Source organism: Castor canadensis, chromosome 7 (genome assembly GCF_047511655.1).
Source record: "Castor canadensis chromosome 7, mCasCan1.hap1v2, whole genome shotgun sequence".
Classification (NCBI taxonomy): domain Eukaryota; kingdom Metazoa; phylum Chordata; class Mammalia; order Rodentia; family Castoridae; genus Castor; species Castor canadensis.
This window is the reverse complement of record NC_133392.1, coordinates 146,988,067-147,000,522: the sequence shown is the minus strand read 5'-3', so window position 1 is coordinate 147,000,522 and position 12,456 is coordinate 146,988,067. Positions and strand designations below refer to the sequence as shown.

At 43.9% G+C, this 12,456-nt stretch overlaps 1 protein-coding gene across 1 annotated transcript in view; it reads left to right on the top strand.

The window, feature by feature from the left end:
• Cdc42 (cell division cycle 42) overlaps window positions 1–12,456 on the top strand; it is an 82,191-nt gene that overhangs the window by 18,649 nt on the left and 51,086 nt on the right. The window lies entirely within an intron of this gene.

Below are 12,456 nucleotides of genomic sequence, written 5' to 3'. Positions count from 1 at the left end.
TCACGTTTTCTCCTGAACACCATGACAGGAACGTGACCTCAGCCAGGTCAGGCATGCATAACTATTTTAATTCCTTTTTTTCTGGAGACTGGGTGTCCTTCCTTAGCTCAGTTTGACCTGAAAGTCAGGATCCTCCTGCCTCAGCCTCCCGAGTGCTGAGATTACAGGTGTGAACCACATGTCTGGCATACACAATTTTTTTTTCATTTTTCTTTTATTATTCATATGTGCATACAAGGCTTGATTCATTTCTCCCCCCTGCCCCCACCCCCTCCCTTAGCCATACACAATTTTTAATATTAATTTTGCTCCATTAATATTATACCTTCCTTCTAACAGTTAGATGTTCAGCTTTGAAAAGGTTAAAAGACACACCATGGAAAGTCATATAGCAAACACCTTGGCAGGTGACATCCCTTCAAAATAAACAAGTTTCATGTCCTTTTTTTTTTTTTTTTTTTCATGTCCTTTATTTTTATTTTTATTTTTTTGGTGTGGGGATGGAGCCCAGGGTCTGGCACATGCTAGGCAAGTGGTATATCTCAACCTGCTGTTTCATATAGTTCATATATACATATGTGTCTATTTTTTGTCTTAATGGTGCTGGGGTTGAATTCAGGGTCTTGTGCGTGCTAGGCAGGGCTATACCACTTGAGCCATGCCCCCAGCTCCTGCTGCTTTTAAAAATAGTAGGTACAGTCAAGGTGGAGGCCCTCTGCTACTCTTCCCAGAGGCCATCATGATGATGGGGCAGGGGCTGTCCACCAACCATGACTACTTTTTCTTTTGCACATGGAATAGGGTAGCTCCTACCTACGTCCTAATGTTGGATTTCACCTTATGATTTCTTTGACCAACACTAAGTTTTGAGGGACGGGGTGATTTACCATTCCTTCCACCATGGCATCTGGTAGCTACTGGTCAGCTGGTCCCAGAGTGAGAAGATGTGGAGTGGAACCTCCACCAACCCTTGATGAACATGAGACATAACTAAGAAATAAACTGTCATGTGTTACTGAGACTTTGTGTGTTATTGGTTACAGTGGCATGGACCTAACCTATCCTAACTGATAACATGAGTTTGCTGTTTATCCTATAGCAGTATGGTGTTGCTATATTTTTGTTTTACTTTTTTTTTTTTTTTTTTGCAGTACTGGGTTTGAACTTAGGGCTTCACACTTACTAGTCAGGCACTCTGCTACTTGAGCCATTCCACCAGCCCCATGTTGCTATATATTTTTATCACACATATAAATATGTACAAACAATATGTTGCATTGCTTTGTTTTTAAAAATATATGCACTGGTTGGATGTGGTGATCCATATCTGTAATGCCAGCACTTGGGAGGCAGATGCAAGGGGGTCACACGTTCTGGAGCAGCCTGGGCTACACAGTGAGATCCTGTCTCAAAAAGCCAAGGTCTGGGGGACTGGAGGCAGAGCTAAAATGTCAGGGTGTCTGCGTTCAAGTGGGAATCCCTGAGTTCAAATGCCAGTATACCAAAAAAAAAATGAAGTAGTCAAAAAACCTGAGGCAGGGCTGGCAGAGTGGCTCAAGTCATTTAATCCACGGCCTAACAAGTGTGAGACTTTGAGTTCAAACCCTAGTACTCCAAAAGGAAAGAAAACTTAAGGGATAGGGATGCGGTTCAGTGGTAGAGCCCTTAACAAAATATGCAAGGCCCCACACTGCAAATTAAATAAATACAAGCAGGGCTGCGTGCTGTGCGGATTGACCTAGAACTTCTTTCATTTGGTGATGTAGCCAAGCTGCTTTATCTACCTCGTTCATTTCTGCTATTACAGAGTACCCCATTACATAACAACACTAGTCATTCCCTCCTCTCCCACTGATGGACATCAGAGCAGGGCCAACTTTTTATGATCACAAACAGTACTTCAGTGGATGTCCTTGATATTTTTCCAGGTACCCATGTGTGAAAGTTTCTCCAGGGTATATTCCAAGAAGTAGAATTTCTGAGAGGGAGGCGACCTTTTTCAACTCGCAAAATACCAAATTGTTCTCCAAAATTATTGTATTAAATATATATTTATATACATATATATGTATATACACACATTGGCTTCACTGGGGTTTGAACTCAAGGCCACACAGTGTGGCTAGGCAGGTCTCCAGCACTTGAGCCAATCCACCAGCCATTCAACAATACTTTTAAAATTTCTCCTTTTCCTTTTCCCATCCACTACCACCATACATCACAAACCATCCCACATTTTTCCCCTCAAACCACTCCTGGGATCTCAACTCTGCTCCACAAAACTCTCTCCCAGTTCTTACAAAAAATCCCTAGACATTGTCTGGCAGAGCCAGAGTGAGGGCGGGGGGACCACCTCAGGCAGAGTCAGGCTTGGGCATCCTGAAGCTGGTGAGGTTGGGAGGAAGTTCTGGAACCACACATCCACTAATCACTTTTATTGAGTCAGACCACAGTGCCTGGTGACATGGAACCGGCAGGTGCTGCCAAGGCTAAGTGTCTACTCCCATTTTGGTGGGTCATGAAGCACTCTTGGATAACTTTCCAAAATGGTTTCAGGATAAATGGCAGAAGAGCCATGTGTGAGACCCTGAGTTCAAACCCTAGTACTCCAAAAGGAAAGAAAACCCAAGGGATAGGGATGCAGTTCAGTGGTAGAGCCCTTAACAAAATATGCAAGGCCCAGCACTGCAAAATAAATAAATACAAGCAGGGCTGCGTGCTGTGGGGGGTGACCTAGAACTGCCATCCTGTACAGTCTCAAAGGGTGGCTGAGCAGGGGTCCCGTGGGATGTCCGCTCAGCCTCAGGGAGAAGCAGGGCACTGCTATGACCCCTTCTCGCCACACGTGGGCAACAGAGAGTCAGGAAGTCTTGCCTAAATCTGCCAATAATTTAGTTAAAACAGTTCCAATTTCCTTTTCTGAAATCACCAATTCTCAAAAATTCGATTCTCTCTCTCTCTCTCTCTCTCTCCCCCTCCCTCCTCTTCTCTCCCCCTCTTCCTCTCTCTCTTCCCCCGCCCCCTTCCCGAACTGGCCTTGAATTCTGAGAGGTTAAGAGAATTGTATCTGTCGGGAGCCGATGGCTCACGCCTGTAATCCTACTTACTTGGGAGGGTGAGAACGAGGCCAGCCCAGTCAAATAGATAAGTCTCCTCTCTCCAGATTCCAAAATGACCAGAGAAAAATGGACTTGGGTTTGTCTTAAGCGGTACAGCGCATGTTTTCCTAGTCCTACCAAAAAAAAAAGTCATTTCGTTATTAATTGTGTATATGGTCAAAACAATGTCAGGTAGGAAATAAGTGTACAGGGTGAGGGAGCTTTGTGTTTGGCAGGCCATCTTCTAAAACAAGGTTTTAAGGTGGGCCATTTGTGAAACTGGTCCATCTTTCAGAACTAACATTGAAAATTGGCCTCCTGACAATTGGGACTATTTCACGAAGACTGGGTTGTGATGACCTTGTGTACTCAGAACTTGAAAGATTAATATGGTATTCCTGAGTTGGGTTAGAGAGTTTTACTGAGAAAGGTTTGGGGGCAGGAAGGGAAAGCTGGAAAAGTTTTCTCGTGCTTTAGTGATTCAGAAAGTAGCACATATTTGGAGTTAAAAACAAAATAAAACAAAACAGAAAGATACACAGTGAATACTGTTTCCTTCTATTATTATTCCTGTCTTCAGTAGTAACTACAATTAATTTGATATTGTTTGTGTATATATTCGGTTATATATGCCTTTGTGTGTGTTTTTAATTTCCTAAAATAGGATCATCAGCCTGTTGACCTGTTACTTTGTTATGTGATACATTGTGCATTAATTGGCACTCATGGGCAAACTTCATTCTTTACAAGGTTGCATAGTATTGCATTGAATGATCCACAATAGTTTAATCATTTACATGTTGATTACCACTTAGATTGTGCCCAAGAGTTTGCTTTTCTATAATGTTTCATTCATCCTTGCTTGACTAAGTATTTCCAGTTTATCCTAGGACCTGTATTAACCTATTTTCTTTGACTGTAGCAAAACACCTGATGGCTCTGGTGGCTCAAACCTATAATCCTAGCTACTCAGGAGGCAGAAAACAGGAGGATCGAAGTTCAATGCCAGCCTGGGGAAATAGTTCACGAGACCCTATCTCAAACAAACCCTTCACAAAAGGGCGGGTGGAGCAACTCAAGGTGTAGTCCCTGAGTTCAGGAAATAGATTTGAGAGACTCTGAGGTGGGAGGGATTTTAAATATTAACAGTCCAGCTATGTACACTAGGGAGGTCTGAGCTCATGTGGGAGGGGTTCCTGAAAAAGATGATCTTTAAACAGGATCATTATAGAGGTTATATCTTTTTTTGGCATAGTGCTGGGGATCAAACCCAGAGCCTCACATGCCAGGTGAGTCCTCTACCACTGAGCAACACTGCCAACCCTGGATTGTGACCTTTGATTGGACAAACCCTGACGTGAGAATTAAGTTAGTCATTTCTGTTCTGTCATTTGAACACTTTCCTTTAACAAAAAAATAACAGGATGCAGTTTTCTTGTTAGTCCCTCTTTTGTTCTGGGGTCCTAACCCAAATGAAGCAAATGTTTTTTTTCTGGCATTTCACAGGTATTTAATTTGCTCAACCCCACTTCCACTATAGCTGTGATAAACTGGAAGCTGTCTGACACGCTTCCATACACTGAGCAGAAGAGGAGAAGAGGAGCTTGGTATCTGTTTTAATTTGTTCTAGGCCCCATTCTGATGGTCTCTCATAAGGTGGTGTGTGTGTGTGTGTGTGTGTGTGTGTGTGTATGAGAGAGAGAGTGAGAGAGAGAGACTGGGGTTTAAACTCAGGGCTTCACGTTTGCAAAGTGGGTGCTTATCACTTGAGCTACACTTCTAGTCCATTTTAGCTGTGTTATTTTGGAGATGGAGGAGGGGGGGGGGGTCTCACGAACTATTTGCCCAGCTGGTCTCAAACCTTCATTTTCTCAATCTCAGCCTCCCAAGTAGCTGGGCTTATAGGAAGCCACCGGCTTCCTGCAAGGTGGTAGTTTTTAACTCTCCCTATTCTTTCATTATCATGAAAGAGTTGCAAAGAGGTACAAAAGACAGTAGAGGGCTGGAGAAGTGGCTCAAGTGGTAGAGTGCCTGCCTAGCAAGTGCAGTGCCTCGAGTTCAAACCTCAGTCCTCTCCCCCCAGCCTCCCCGCCCCCACAAAAAAAAAGACAGAGTATATGGAAATGGACAGGACTTTTCTTCTTCTCTTTTAGCACCTCTTCATCAATTGCTTTAGGGACCTGGCAGATTTTCCCAAAAATGATTGGAGGAAGCAAACACCCATGATTTTAAAGCCCCCTACTCTGTGCTTACAGAAATCATATAATTCTTTTTTCTTAACCTAATTTAAAATAAATCAGTGGGGAAAAATAGATGCAAGTTTCTTTAGCAAAGTCAGCATTCTTTATTCTTTCTGCTTAAAAAGTCTGCATTTCTTATTTTGGTCAACCATTGACATATTTTCTCAATTGTGTCAATTGATCCAGCAAGAAGAAAACAAAAATAGAATTTATAGTAGCTTTATTCAGAAACCTTGTTAAGTTTGGAGTGCTGAGGGACCATGAACTCAGGGTCATTTAACAGCTTTGTGGTCTGTTTCTGCTGACCTTGACTTTTCTGTGCTAAGGAACCTGAAATGTTTTTCACCCAGAGTTCCAGAATGAAGACTGAAAGTTCCTCAGAGATGCAAAGAAATAGAGAATCAAGAATGGTCAAATAAGCTGGGCGCCAGTGGCTCATGCCTGTAATCCTAGCTACTCAGGAGGCAGAGGTCAGGAGGATTGAGGTTCGAAGCCAGCCCAGGCAAATAGTTCCATGAGACCCTATCTTGAAAAACCCTTCACAAAAATAAGGTTGGTGGAGTGGCTCAAGGTGAAGGCCCTGAGTTTAAGCCCCAGTACTACAAAAAAAAAAAAAAAAAAAAAGGTCAAATAAGTTCACTGCCAAATGAGATGATAACTGAGGACCGATGTCATCCTAATACCAGCCTCCCAGATCCAGGAGTCTTCTGGGCTCCCGCCATAGAGCATCTACGAAGATGGTGTTGAAGACCTCCAGGCCTTGTCAGGCGGAATCCTTCCCGCCCTGCAGCCTCCAGGCAGTGACTTAGGAAGTTCAGCTATGAGGATGCACCTGGGCTCAGGGTCACCCTTAGATATCTGCAGGAGCTTAAAGGAGTGGCTGAGATCCAATATTCACACAAAGGAGATTGCAGAAATGCCAGTGCAGGAATAGTTCCAGGCTGTGCTGTCCAGGGAGCTCAGAGCTCAAGCGCCAAGATGTTAGCCTGGAGTCAGAATCACCTTGAGAAGTACACCAAAAGCTCTCTGATGCAGGCTCCAACTGCAGCCATGGGAAATCTGATCCTCCTCCTTTTTGGAGCTTGGCTCTGACTGGTTGAAATAAGAATCCACCAGAGCTGGCGGCTAGACAACTTTTTGGCCAAAGCAGCTTTATTTCCTGGGACTGCAAACTCCAGAAGTAGTTTCTTGGCCCTCTTGTTAGTATTATTTTTATGTATCTAAAGTGGTAATCAGCTTTAACTTTGAGAATTCATGATTCTCATTTAGGTGGCATGAATGGAAATTTTTGTAACACCAGTAACTGATTTGGGTGTGCTTGAAATATTAAACTTTGAACCTTAGTAATGTCTTGTGGTGATTGCTCAGTTTAGTTCTTAGCAGTCAGCATATGAGAAAGGTGACAGAATTCTCATGAGTAGATTTGAGCTGGAGAGAAGAGCTGGGGTTATGCTGTTTTCTGAGTTGGGAGATAGTTTTCAAACCAGGTTTTAAGTTGGACAAAACTGAGAGAGCTGTCCCATTTGCTCTTTCTCCATTTCCATCTCCTCTGTTCTGCTGTCTTCCTGAAGCAGGCTGACTTTGTTCTGCCCTACTCACAACACAGGTCAGCTTTGCTTTCCTGTGTGTGGAGACCTGCATTTTGGTTGACAGCTGAGACAGAGCAGTGGCTGTAGCTGTGACCAGCAAAGTAAATAGCAGCTGCTTCCCCAACTCAATCCAGTCTGGGGAGGAGCCTGTGGCCTGGCTCTTGGACTTGTAGATGCTCCTGTAATGAGCTCAGTGCCAATTCAGAATGAACTTTTGGCATGGGCCGGGTGGCTAGCTCCCTGCTGGAACTCACGTTCATTCTGCTCATGTTTGTTCAGGACTTCCTGTGCCTCCAGGATTGTTCTAGGTGCTAGAACACAAATAGCCTAGTTTTAAGGAAATACTTAATTTTTTAGGAGAGAGGAAGCATTAAAAAATACTGTGTTAGAAATGCTAGAATGAAACTAGCCTGCCTTTTGGTCAGTTTTGAGATAGCAGTAAGAGAAAAAAAAATTCCTATTTTAAACAAATGTTAAAAGCAGAGAAGAGAAAACATAGCCAAGTTGTGGAGGGCAGGATGGTAAACGTGCCTTAGGCAGAGGCACAGGAGTGTGAAATGTGCTGTATGCCCAGTCCCAGGGGGATAGTGAACACCCTGGCGGCGAGTGAATTATGCCTTTTATCAAGTCTATGTGTTAAGGTTCTTTATTCTCATTTGAATGGTAAAATTTAACACTGGCAAAGGGTCACACTCTCTCCAGTACGTCAGTTTGTTTCAAACATGCTGAGGGTGTTTCTGTTAATGCACAGGGGTCAAGGCAAATAGTTGGCAAGACCCTATCTTGAAAAAACCCTTCACAAAAAAGGGCTGGTGAAGTGGGTTCAGATGCAGACCCTGAATTCAAGCCCCAATACCACCAAAAAAAAAAAAAAAAAAAGGTACAGGGGTCAGGAGGTCCTGGAAGTCAGGAATTTGCTGGCCAGTACTAGTTTCTCAGTTGTTTAGTGATACAAGTGAAGGTACCTGAGATTACAGGTGGAGGAAGACTCATTAATTGCAGAGATTCTGTAACTAGGCTGCTGAGGTTTCCTGGATTGAGGGAACCTCACAGGGTTTTCTAAACATTGACATTTTGGACCAGATGTTCTTTGTTGGGGGCTTTCCCCATGTATAGGAGGGTATTCAGCAGCATCCCTAGCCTCTCTGCACAGATGCTAACATCCTCCTAGATGTGACGACCAAAAATGGCTCCACACATTGCCAAATATCCCTTGGGTGGCAAAATTGCCCCTGGTTGTAAATCACTGGTTTAGTAGAGGAGAATTCAGAATGGACATTAGAGCGGGGTCCTGGATATGCTTGGATATACCAACACAGATTGTCCTTAGGTTCCTGCTCCAGACTGAACATTGGGAAGAGAATGCTGTAGGAAGAGTGGGGTGCATTGGTTTTTATATTCCCTTTACCTGTGTGGGTGATGCCACCTACGTTTGTAAGTCTTAGACTCCCTAAGAATCCCTAACATTGTTATCTTTTGAAGGGATGGAGTACTGTGTCCCAGGAGGTGGATGAAACACGTCCACGATTCATTTAATCTTTTTTGTTTTGGAGTTCTGAGGTTTGTACTCAGAGCTTTGTGCTCACTAAGAAAGCACCATATCACTTGAGCCACTCCAGCAGCACTATTTTGTGTTGGTTTTTTTCGAGATTGGGTCTCCCAAACTATTTGCCCTGGAGCTGGCTTCAAATGGATCGCTGCCTCCAGAGTAGCTAGGATTACAGGTAAGAGCCACCATTGGGCTGATTCATTTAATCTTAACAATCATGAATGTAAATATAAAATATGCCTGTCTTACAGAGGAGAAAACTTCAGTCTAGCAGTTATGCACTGTGGCCAGTACATGGGGGAGCTAGAATCTGAGCCTTGGATTTCTTGGGTTTTAGGTTTTACTCTCATGTAGGGAAATGTCAATTTAACAAACATCCTCTGAGAGTCTCTGGGGGAAGGACGTTTTACCTTTTGTTTTTTATAATTTAAAATTCTTTTAAATCTAAAAATGGAAAAATAAACCAGAAATGTCCCATAATCTCACTGTCTAGATAATTCCTATTGATTTTTTTTTCAACTTTTTTTTTTTTTTTCGGTACTGGGGTTTGAACTCAGGGCCTCATGCTTGCTAGGCAGGTGCTCCATACTTGAGCCACTCCTGCAGCCCAATTGAAAATTTTTTTCTTTTCCTTTCTCTCCCTTCCCCTACCCCTTTCTTTCTTTTTTTCTTTTTGTGATGCTGGGGACAGAGCACATGCTAGGCAAGTGCTGTAACACTGAGCCACGTCCCCAAGCACCTGTTAACTTTTTTTGTGGTTGGGACTGGGATTTGAACTCAGGACTTTGAGTTGTTAATCAGGCCATCTATCACTTGAGCCACATCTTTAACCCATTTTGCTGTTGTTGTTTTGGAGATGGGATCTTTCCAACTATTTGCCTGGGCTGGCCTCAAACTGAGAGTTCAGCCTCCCAAGTAGCTAGGATTATAGACATGAGCCACCAGCATCCAGCCCTGCTGACATTTTTTAAATGTAAAAGAAATATTTGCTCCTGGATAGAAAAGTCCAACAATACAGAAAGGTATAATATGAAAGGAAAATTTAAAGGGTCTTTTCCTGTTCTTAACCATTACTAGTTTCTGTGTGTCCTTCCACATACTCATACATCCCTTTTTATTATATAAAGTATATATTATGCATGTTTGGTATGTATTTAATCATTGACCAATAAGTCTTGGGTTGGGGGTGATGGCACGTGCCTGTCATCCCAGATACGTGAGGAAGCACAAATAGGAGGTCCAGGCGGGCTCTGGCATAAAGGGAGATCCTTTCTCAAAAATAACCAATTCAAGCTTTGCGCAGGTGTCTCACGCCTGTAATCATAGCTACTTGAAGCAGAGATCAGGAGGATCAAGGTTCAAAGGGCAAATAGTTCCTGAGACTGAGACCCTATCTCGAAAAACCTTTCACACACACACACACACACACACACACACACAGGACTGAAGAGATGGACATCTTAGGGTGACCCTGTTCCCTGTCTCAAAATTAAAAAGAGGGATAGGGACAGAACTGTGTTAGAGGGATAGGGACAGAACTGTGTTAGAGTGCTTGCCCTGGGATCAACTCCCAATTCCACAAAAGAAAAAAAGGATCTGGCAGAGTGGCTCAAGCAGTAGAGCTCTTCCCAAATATCAAAAGAGCCAGCAGCTCTAGTGTTTCAAGGGCTCTGTGGGAATTCAAGAGTGGAGGAATTCTGCACATCTAGTGCCACCCCCAGAGCTGGGGCCTAGTGTTGTCTATGCAGCCAACCAAAGTTACCTCCTATGTCTGTAATATTTCCTGAGTCAATGTAGACCCCAATTCTAAAGAGCCCTAAAAGCTTTTAGTCCTATGAGTGATGAGTAAAGAGGACAATGTAGAGGAAATGCTACTACATTGTATTTCTAAAATGTCTTACGATATTTAAACATGTTCCTCCCAGGTGGCTGCTGATGAAAGCCAATGTTAGGACCACAGGTAATCTGAGAATCCAGACAACTGGCTGGTGCCATGGAAAAATGTATCATTTGTTGGGCGGCCGCTCCCTGAGCAGTGCGTGGGTTAGGCGCTGGCTGTCGGAGAGGAGGCCAGCATCAGGGGATGTGGCCTAGACATACACTATGATGAGGATGGTGGCTGAAGAATTCAAGTACAGTGGCCTTCCCAGGAGCAAAAAGTGTGGTTAGTTTCCATAGGCAGCTCAGTATAAGGCACTTGACAATGACTTGACTGTTTTCCTTCTACCCACTGCCATGCATTTACTGGGCATTTTCTTTTGTTTGGAGTGCCTGTTCCCCTCCCCCCAGTCTTTGCCAGCCTGCTCCTACTTTTTTTTTTTTTTTTGTGGGCTGAGATCTCATTCTGTTGCCCTAGCTGGCCTTGAAACTTACGGGCTCAAGTGATCCTGACCCAGCCTCCCAAATAGCTGGCAGCGTAGGTGCCTTTTCTTCTTTCTCCTTTCTTCCCGTCCTTCCTTCTTTTCTTTCCACAGTGCTGGGAATCAAAACCAGGCCTTCTCACATGCTAAGCAAGTGCTCAACTATTGAGTTACGGCCCAGCCTTTCATTCTATGATGCAGATAGACAGTCACCTTCATGAAGACTTCTTTCATTTCTGCCTCAAACCAGTGTGTGCAACCCTTCTGTGTGCTGTATATTGCCTATCAGTCCCTGTTCCTTCAACAAGTATTTCTTGTGTACCGAAGTATACCATACACTGTCCTAAATATGACACTGCAGGGCATTGCCTGACTTGCATCCCCAGGCTTTCTGTGCACTCCCTGAAGAGGGAATGTCCCAGCTTTTGGCTTCTAGCCCAGCACCTGCATGTGGTTGATCCTCAAGAAACAATTTGAGCCAGAAGCCAGTGACTGACCTCTGTAATCCTAGCTACTCAGGAGGCAGCGATCAGGAGGATCGTGGGTCAAAGCCAGCCCCCGGCAAAAACTTTGTGAGACTTTTTTTTTTTTTTTTGCGGTATGGTGCTTGAACTTGAGACCCTACACCTTGAGCCACTTCACTAGCCCTTTTTGTGATGGGTTTTTTTGAGATAGGGTCTCAAACTATTTGCCCAGGGTGGCTTTGAATCTCGATTCTCCTGATCTCTACCTCCTGAGTAGCTAGGACGCATCACAAAAAAAAAAAAAAGGACTGGTAGAGTGGCTCAAGTGGCAAGAGTGCCTGCCTAGCTAGCATGAAACCCTGAGTTCAAAGCCCAGTGTCACAAAAAAAAAAAAAAAAATTGACTTTTGTGGGTTGTTTCCTGATTTAAGACATTTCCTTTGAGTGAACATAAGTAATTGTAGGCAATGATTGATGTCACACTGGGGAGGCAGCAAGGAGTTAAGACTACTTCCTGCAGAAGGGCCAATGGTGGAGGTTGAAACAAAACAAAACAAAAAGTGGCAAAAGGGGCAGGGTTCCCCTCAGGTGGCTAAGTCCTTCTCGGTTTGCACCTGACCTTGCAATGAGTTGCAGTTATTTGCCCTTGGTTGGCTCTGCTTGAGAGTTCAAGTGTCCCTTTTGGTGCTTACCTACAACCTTGACCGGTGATTTTGAAGCTGGGTGTGTCTTGGGCAGGAAGCCACTAGCAGACCAAAACAGCTTTGCCTCCTCTTCACTTCCTCCCAGCCCAAACTCCACCCCCAGTTGGGGCCAGTACTTAGCATTTTGGAGCCCTGCTTTAGGGGCCCAAATGGGAAGTTTCTAGTAACCCATCACTTCCGCATTTAGGTGTAAGATGTGCCACCTCTCTGAGCTTAGTTCCTACATTGTCTTATCCCTGCCTCATTCCCAGGTATGTCATCCTAGGCCAGAAAATCTTAGTAAATGCTGCTGGAGTTGAATCTGCCTGTTTACAGGATTCAGTTAGTAATTCTTTCTCAGCTGCTTCTTTGATCTTGGTCTTTTCTTCTGAGCCTCTCCTGAGCCAGCTGCATCTTCTTTCTGATTTCTACACATCAAATCCTGATCTCACCTTCCCACTCCTCTTGGCTTAT